Source organism: Lolium rigidum, chromosome 4, assembly GCF_022539505.1.
Source record: "Lolium rigidum isolate FL_2022 chromosome 4, APGP_CSIRO_Lrig_0.1, whole genome shotgun sequence".
Taxonomy (NCBI): Eukaryota; Viridiplantae; Streptophyta; class Magnoliopsida; order Poales; family Poaceae; genus Lolium; species Lolium rigidum.
In genome coordinates, this window is record NC_061511.1 from 154562786 (window position 1) to 154571044 (window position 8259).

The window sequence follows — 8259 nt, forward strand, 5'->3', positions numbered from 1 at the left end:
TGTGCTGGTAGGAGAGGAATAATATGCACAAAAGGATTATATCATGGAATCAAGTGCAACGACAGCATCTGGCTGTGTTCAGTAACAAAGTAATGAAGACCCAGACTTCATAGCATAAATGTGTTGTTGGAGTGTTTGTTCTTTTTAGAATGTTTGGCTTCCATATTTGCCTAACTAAGGTAGCACCTTAATTTTTTTTAGAGTAAGTTAAGATCTTATATGCATGTTAAATAGCTAACCAAAAATCGTCTAAGAAAGACATGGTAATCACCACCTATTTACATATGCAGCAACACAAGCGGGGAGCGGCAAAATCCTTTGTCAAGCAGAAGCAAAATACAGAGCATAGAAATTGCTCCCGAAGGATAAGATTAAAGTCAGCGAGATCAATATCGTTAAGCACCAGAAGGTAAAGTTATGGTACATTCAGTGGCTCATGCCTGCAAATACTAAAAATGAATTTCCTGCACAGAGTCCTGCTTCTAGATAACTTTTTTTTTTCATGAAAACACAAAAGCTTGCGTTTCGATTCATTGATAGAAAAGAAGTTTACATTACAAGCCTAAGACAAGGCTGTGACACCCACACACACCCAACACTCAAAACACGACTACGACAAAAGACCGAAATCTGTCGAGTGCTCCTCTAAGACGCTACAGAGTGTGCTCCTCCGCCAAACAGAACCCATGCCGATGAAAGTCGCAATGCTTGTACATCATCGAAATTGCCAAGAACCTGCCAGCCGCAGCCAAGACGCGTACCACCCGGATCCTGCGAGCCCATCCGGCTCAGCTGGGAGCATTGCTGCTCCGGCCTCAGCCTAAATCCAGGGACGCCGTCGGCGCAGCGGCTACCTCCTAGCAACCTCAACAGACATGCAAGGGTGCAGTCTTCAGCAGCCCGCCATCAAGCACAGAGGCCAGCCCACCACTGTTCATCCAGAGGCCCGCTCCCGCTGTCCGAGGAAATCCTCGTCGCGCAAGCCACCGCGATACCCCTCAAGAGGCTGGCACGCCACCTGCATCGCAAGACACCTCCCATGCGGCCAACACAGAGAACCCCGAGGAAGAACCACTGCCCGAACTCAAGTTCCCAAGACGACGCCTCCAAGAAGGGTACGACGTCAAAGACGCCATCGTCGCCCGATTTGGCATGCCAAATCTGAGATTTTCACCCGGAACCTGGGCGAGGGAGGTGCCAGAACTCCTCGATGACGCCACACAGGAAACGGCGCCCTGAGACGTCGCCGTCATCGGCCCCGAAAGGCAGGGCTTTCGCCCGGAGCATGGTACCTCACCACCGCAAGCAGCGTCCGCCCTTCACCTCGAGCTCACGCGCTGACCTTTCCACTCAAAGCACTAGCCTTTAGGACAACCCACCGGCAGCACGTCAAGCGCGCCAGATCAGGGGCAGCCATGCCCACAGGGAGGGCAAGCCGCCTGAGAGAGGCACCACCAAGCTGCAAGCAGCACAAGTGCCGCCATGGGAGGGCTCGCCGGCAGGGCTGCGCGCATCCACCTCAGAGAAGCATCGCCGGCCACCCAGCACTGCACACCTCGCCGCGAGCATCGCATGGACACCCCGAGCCGCCACGCCAAGATGGCGTTGGGCTCAGCTCAACCTGGTCAGAGCAGCAGCATCCCTGCGCTTGGAGCCAAGGAGGACGGGCGAGGAGGAGGTGGGTGACCGCAACCAGGCGCCGGTGGACAGAGCGGCCGGGGCCCGTCCGCCCCAGATCAAGCCCAAAGGGCCCAGATCTGGGCCGGCAGACCCGCGCCACCACGACGCCAACTCCGGCCGCCCAGCACCGCCGCCGCCATCCCAGCGCTGCTGCCGTCTTCCCCGGCGCCGTCGCCATCTTCCCCAGCGCCGTCACCGTCGCCGGACAGCCGAGGGGCTCCCGCCATCGTCACCAGGTCCGCCCGCGCTTCCCGATGGACGATCACGAGGTGGAGATGCCCGCCGCCGGCAGCACTGCGCGGGCTTTGCCCGGCAGCTCCAGCCGCCGGCGGCGGGGGAGGGGGGGAGGAGGTCGGGCTGAAGGGGGAGAGATTAGGGAGTCGCCCCTGACTCGCCCGCGGGGACGAGCAAGGGACGAGTCGGCCGTTATGAAATCCTTCTAGATAACTACAAATGGATTTCCTGCATATAGTCCTGCTCATGAATAATTCTCAAATAATCAGTTGCCGCATCGTGGAAGGCAACAAAACATGATACACTGGGTAATTCATACAAACTCAACACAGAAACAGAACCATGAAGAGAAAATACAGCCAGCCTAAGCATGGTTTCACTTACAATAACTCATCGATTAAAAGTGAAAGGCAAGTATATCTATGTTGACAGATAAAGTGTCTGCATAACATCTTACATGAATAGCACAGAATACGAATACTTGTAAAACTACATAGCTGAGCTTCAGTGCATGCAACATGTAGTAATAGAAAGTACAGGTTATATAGTAATCCACTGTTGCAAGGTCAGGTGTCTCCGATCCCTGTGCTGGCACCGGTGGCGTGGGTTTACCTTGCAACTCAGGAGAATCCAATTCTTCCCTCTATCGCTGTGGACGGAGAGTAGGAGGCAACAGCTTATCCTCTAGCTCAGTGATCTTCTCCTCCTCATCCCATCGGCACCAGATTTATTCTTTATGTGATCAAATTCATTTTTTGTATCATGAATATATAGCTGACCATTCTTGGGAGTAGAGATGTAGGATCATCATCCGGAGGAAGCAAAGAAATAGCCTTGTGAGCGGCTACAACATAAATTTTGAAAAGATATAGACCAATTTGTGATATTAACACTCATGCTAAGGTGAACACCGGGAGATGTAAAAGGAAACATGAAATGAAGGCTAATAAGCATTCATATGATTAGTGTAGAATGCTAACCTTTTTCTCTCAGAACATGAATACTGAAAGTCCCCGACATCCAGAATTATTGAAACTGCCGTTTGGGGTAGAGAGATGACAAACTACACAACGGAAATGACACTCAATGTGAGAATCAAGCACAAGCTAATCCTAGAGTCCTTTTTTTGGTTGCAAATTTGTTTGAGAAAAAAAGGGTGTACCTAGGAAAGTAAACAAATCTCAGCCTGACATTTTATCACAGATGCATGTTAGAGATACTCAACACTTCAGATAGATGACAAACTATGTGGTAACTCAGTAACTACACATAACCCTCATGGTGCAGTCTAGAAACTGCTCTTGTGTTTCTGAAATAAATGATAGAGACACAAACGATACTTCATGATAAATTCAAACGTGCTCAGCAAATAGCTTCATATAGTGTAAACCTCTACGAAAAAACGGCAACAGAAACCTGTTGTACAGAAACAGGCTAGGTTTATCTCCCAGCGGACATACAATAGACGTGTTAAATGCTTTTACCTTTCAGCTTGTTGTTGACCTCTGAAACTCCAAAACATTGAATTTCTCGTGTCAACAATGCAACACAAGGAGATGAAAGTACTCTGCTAGTCAGAAAAATCCCATTACAAAACCTGCAAGGGGACAGTCTCAAACTACAAAATATTGAATTCCTCATTTTAAGAAACACTAGCAGAATGCCCGTGCTTCGCTACGGAGAAAATGACAGTTAATATGTTTCATATGTATCTAAGGGCAGTGCCAGATACCTCGCCATGTAGTATACAATCTATGCACACACAAGTAAAGGACCTTTGATTTGTTCATATCTTCCATAAATATATCAGTAATATAGATAGGGAAGATAGTAATATATCTTTATGATACTTGACAATCGGCGGCTAGGGCGATGATAGTCAGTGGCGATTGGCCACGGTGCAAGAAGAACTGAAGAAGTGATATGCAACGCCCTCTACGACAGATTAGGATGGGGAAGCGGGGCGACTGGACAATTGCGATAGGTTTGTTAGTTGCAACCAATTTACACGAAGGAGTTTGTTGAGATAGTAAGTAGATGTGACCGAGGCAAAATTATCGGGAGTGAAGGATGTGAAGGATAAGGACTATCAGTTACGGGTGGCATTTGGTTTGTAATTTTTAGAGGTGTGACGCCAGTCATTTGCACGTTTCACCTAATAGTACAGATAATTTTGGTGTCATATAACTTATATTTTGTTAGTCAAAGCTCTAACACACAATGGGATGTCTTCTTATATATAACCCCTCCGTTTTGTATTACTTCCCGTTCTAGGATTTTATAGTCAAACTTTCTCAATTTTGACAAGTAATATAGAAAAAATATCAACATTTATCATCCCAAATGCTAATATTATAAAAATATAACTTATTACAATTTTAATACTATATGTTTTGCGTTGTAGATACTTTTATTTTTGCTAAATATTTGGTCAAACTTCAGATAGTTTGACTTTGATTAAAACCCAAACTCAGGATATGCAATGTAATTGTGAACGGAGGGAGTAAAGTAAAAAATGAAAGGAGTACATACATTTCAAATTTCAACGACGTCGAATTCTAGGCAGACGAACCAGAGGCGGCCATTAATGAAGCTGATGCCATGGTGATAACTTGTCGGTAGCTGTGATCTGCTTCATCAGCATGCGGCACATGCATTCGACCCATCCGATGGTGCTTGCCACCGTAATCACACTGGACATATCTCATGGTAAAAGATTTGAGAACTGCTATGGGGATTTCAACCGGGAATATCTTGTGGCAATTCCACGCGCTGCGTCCTAGATGTACGACCGTGCCTTGGAGTCCTAGGTGGAGCAGAAATATGTTGCGCGTTTAGTCGTCCTGAACAAGAGCTGCAATGGTGTAGTGGTGCCTGGTGGGCTGGTCGCCCGCCTGATGGATTATGTGGCAACGATTTCTGGGTGCGGTAGCAGTGTGAGTGACACCCGTACGTCTACTGTGAGGAACGGCACCGCGGCGCGTTCGTCAGTAGTTTCCAGTTCTGCCTCGGCATCAGCTCGCTCGGCACTGGCAGCCCACATGATCCACTTTGGCACCAAGAAGATCTGGGGACGGGTGTGGGTGGCGCGTCTCGCTAGCCCTCCCAGCATTGTTGAGGGGGCTCCTGGCCTCCTGCTCGTCAGTGTCATGTTCCGGCTAGACGGCCAATAGCCTTGCTAAGCAAAGATCGTGCGATGCTGCTTCGGAAGAATCGCGACACCGGCGACTTTGATCATGATCTAGATGACTGACCTGGCCGTTGACAACGCCTTGGTGGTGGTCGGTGGTGGACTACGGATGCTCCTCCCCAGCTTGATCGCCATTTACACGTCGGTGTTGCTGCGCACGATCAGCATGGGCGATTGCGTCTCTCCAATTTGTGGTGGCCATGGGCCGTCGGTGCGGCGATCAGGTTGCAGTAGGTGCTGATCGGCGGTATCAAGGTCACTAACGTTTGCGACGTCATCGGCGCGAGCAAGGCATGGGCGTCGGCACTCATCTTCCTGATCCCCGTGTATGCTTGGGTGATCGTGGTTGGTCCCTGGAGTGGCTGGTACCCTACAAGATCTTCCCGCTAGAGGTGCGGTCGACTTCTTCTTCGTTGCGTGGCGCCGGTCACCATGTCATGGTCGAGAGATGAAGGCGGTGCTTTGACTCTGCACAAAAACAAGAGAGAGACCGTAGGTGCGAGGAGAGGTGTCATCATGGTCGAGAGATAAGTTGTTTTGATGCTAAGGATATGTGAGAGAATCGTGGCCATTTTGTTAGACTTGATAGTCATCTGTTTTGTGTATGGTTCCCTTTTTTCTCTATCTGTTTTGCATGGATAACACTTCGCTACCTTTTTTTCTCAGTCTGTTTTGCGTGGATAGCTCTTCGTCCACGCCTAATAGTAGAGATTAGTTGCGTTTTCTTTGTGATGTGGGGGTATTATTGTCCATCCTGAAAATGTGACACGCGCATTCACCAGTTTGCTCTTAATAGTAGAGATAACCTAGATGGATGAAATTCTTTGCTCATCGGAAGTATCCCATTAGAAAATATGCAAGGGAATATGCGTTGTACAGTGTTATCTTAAATTTTCAAGTACCTGTGTGTTTACCCGAGTCTGTCCGAGTTCCTCGTGCTACTGTAATTTTTAAAAGAAATAGGATTCCCCCCTTGTCCGATTCAGATTTGCAATCCGGATCGAATTCCCCTGACGAACACCATACAATCGCTGTTGATTTCCCACTCGATGCCTCTATTTAATCGCGAGCCCACCCCACCCAACAACAGCCAATACTAACTAAATTATTCTCCAATGCCTAGGAAGGATGCCTCCCTTCGCCGGTGGCGGCGGCGGCGGCTGCGGCTGCGCGAGGACCGCCTCAGTGACCTCTCTGACGACCTGCTTCTTGAAATCCTGCGCCGCGTCGACACGCATACCGCACTCGGCGCCGCGGCGCTCTCCAGGCGCTGGGCCAGCCTCCCGCGCGAGCTCCCCGCCATGGATCTCAAGGTCACGGACATACTGCCGCCGCGCTACCACCGCCTCTACCTCCTCCGCGACGACGCCAGGGAATCGAAGATCAGCTCGACTCTGCTGGACAGGAGGCGGCTAAATGCCATCACCGGGCGGTACGAGCGGCGTGCCATGCGCGCCATGATCTGCTCCGTCAAGAGACTCCTGGCCAGCCGAGCTCATCGGCGCGTGGAGAGGCTTTCGCTCGAAGTCTTCGCGTACAGCACCTCGCCCTGCATCAACCGCCTTGTCGTGGACGCCGTCGATTCCTGGGGCGTCCGGGATCTGGAGGTTGTTGCCACGCCGACGGGGCCGCTCGCTTTTCCGGACCCGCCGCCCTACAGCTTCCCTTGTGGCCTCATCAGCAGGAAGCCGGCCGGTCAGTCCCGCCTGCGAAGCCTCAGGCTGGCCAACTGCTTGCCCCCGCCGCTCCGGGGGTTCACCGCGCTCACCACGCTCGTCCTGCGAGACTTGCCCTCTTCCACGCCGGCGGCCACCTACGAGGGAGTGGTCGCCGCGTGCCCGCAGCTGCAGGTGCTGCACCTCGTGTCGTGCGAGTTCGCGAGCACAACCCGCAGGCTGGTACTGGACTCGCCCATGTCGGAAATCAGGGAGCTTTTACTCGACGGGGAGCTCATGGTAGTGGAGCTTCGGTCTCTTCCCAAGCTCGAGAGTCTCACCAGCTTGCACGCCGACGTGATTCTGTGCTCCACTGCCGCCGCCCCGTGCCTTGCGCGCGTGAGCCTGGCCTTTTCCGTAGGCCCGCTGGAAGGGGACAGTTTCGCCGCGCTGAACCGCCGGCATCTAGACTGCTTGATTCGCATGCTCTTGGACTTCTTCCAAGGTGCCATCAGTCTGAAGGATCTCGTCCTGCGGTTTACTGGGCCAGAGATGTGGATCCTCCCCAAGAATCCCTTCTCTGCAATGTCAAACCTGAGAAGGCTTCTGGTTGCGGATGTGCCTTCGTCGTGGGACATCTCATGGCCGCATCTCCTCATCGAGGCGGCGCCATTGCTTGAAAGCCTTTACGTCCACGCCTCCCATGGCGAAGACGAGACGAGTCAGGAGGTACTGGGCGAAGCCGCCTCGTCTTCACGCCATCACCATTTGAAGGAGCTGGTTGTCATCGGCTTTCAGAGAACCGAACGGAGAGGCAGATGCACCTTGTGAGGTTCGCCGTGGAGATATCAACGGCACTGAAGCGTGTCTCTCTGCTCAAGCATGGACATGTCGTGGACAAGGGGCCGTCTTGTGAGTGGGAGGTGGTGAGCCAGCCGAGCACATGGAGCCATGAGGAAGGACTCGCCGTTCTCGATGGGATAGGTTGTTCGGCGGGTCAGATCCAAGTGATCCTAGGTTGAATTCCCTGCAGTCACTTATCTTAATTTATGATGCTCATGAGCTTTTTATCTTGTCAGCTTTGAGAAATGAAGGTCGATCGATGTACTTTCTAGCTCCCCAATTCAAATAATTGGAGAGGGTGGGAGATTTTACCTCCCGTTCCAGTATACTGAAGAAAAGATTGCTTTATGTAATTCACATGCCATGTATCTTGACTGAAACATTTCATTCAGCTGTCTTAGTGCTGCTTTTTCTCTTTCTTACTAACTTGCTCGACAAAGAGATCCTGTACTGTGCTGGAGTATCATTGTTTATGTTTTCTCCTCTTATATGCTCCTCTCACGGATATACAATGATGATCAATGTTGCGCCGATTCTCTTACTCGTGAGTAGACTGTCAAAAAGTTCATTGCTTTCATCTTGTAAACTAAGATGAGCACTTTTCACCCTTCTGCCAGTGAAACCCAGCACAGCAGCCTGCAAAAGCCCTCTAGAAAA

General features: G+C 50.6%; 1 pseudogene; it reads left to right on the forward strand.

Moving 5' to 3' along the window:
* Positions 1 to 6219: 6219 nt before the first annotated feature.
* On the forward strand, positions 6220 to 8021 carry LOC124646769 (annotated as a pseudogene).
* Positions 8022 to 8259: the final 238 nt, after the last annotated feature.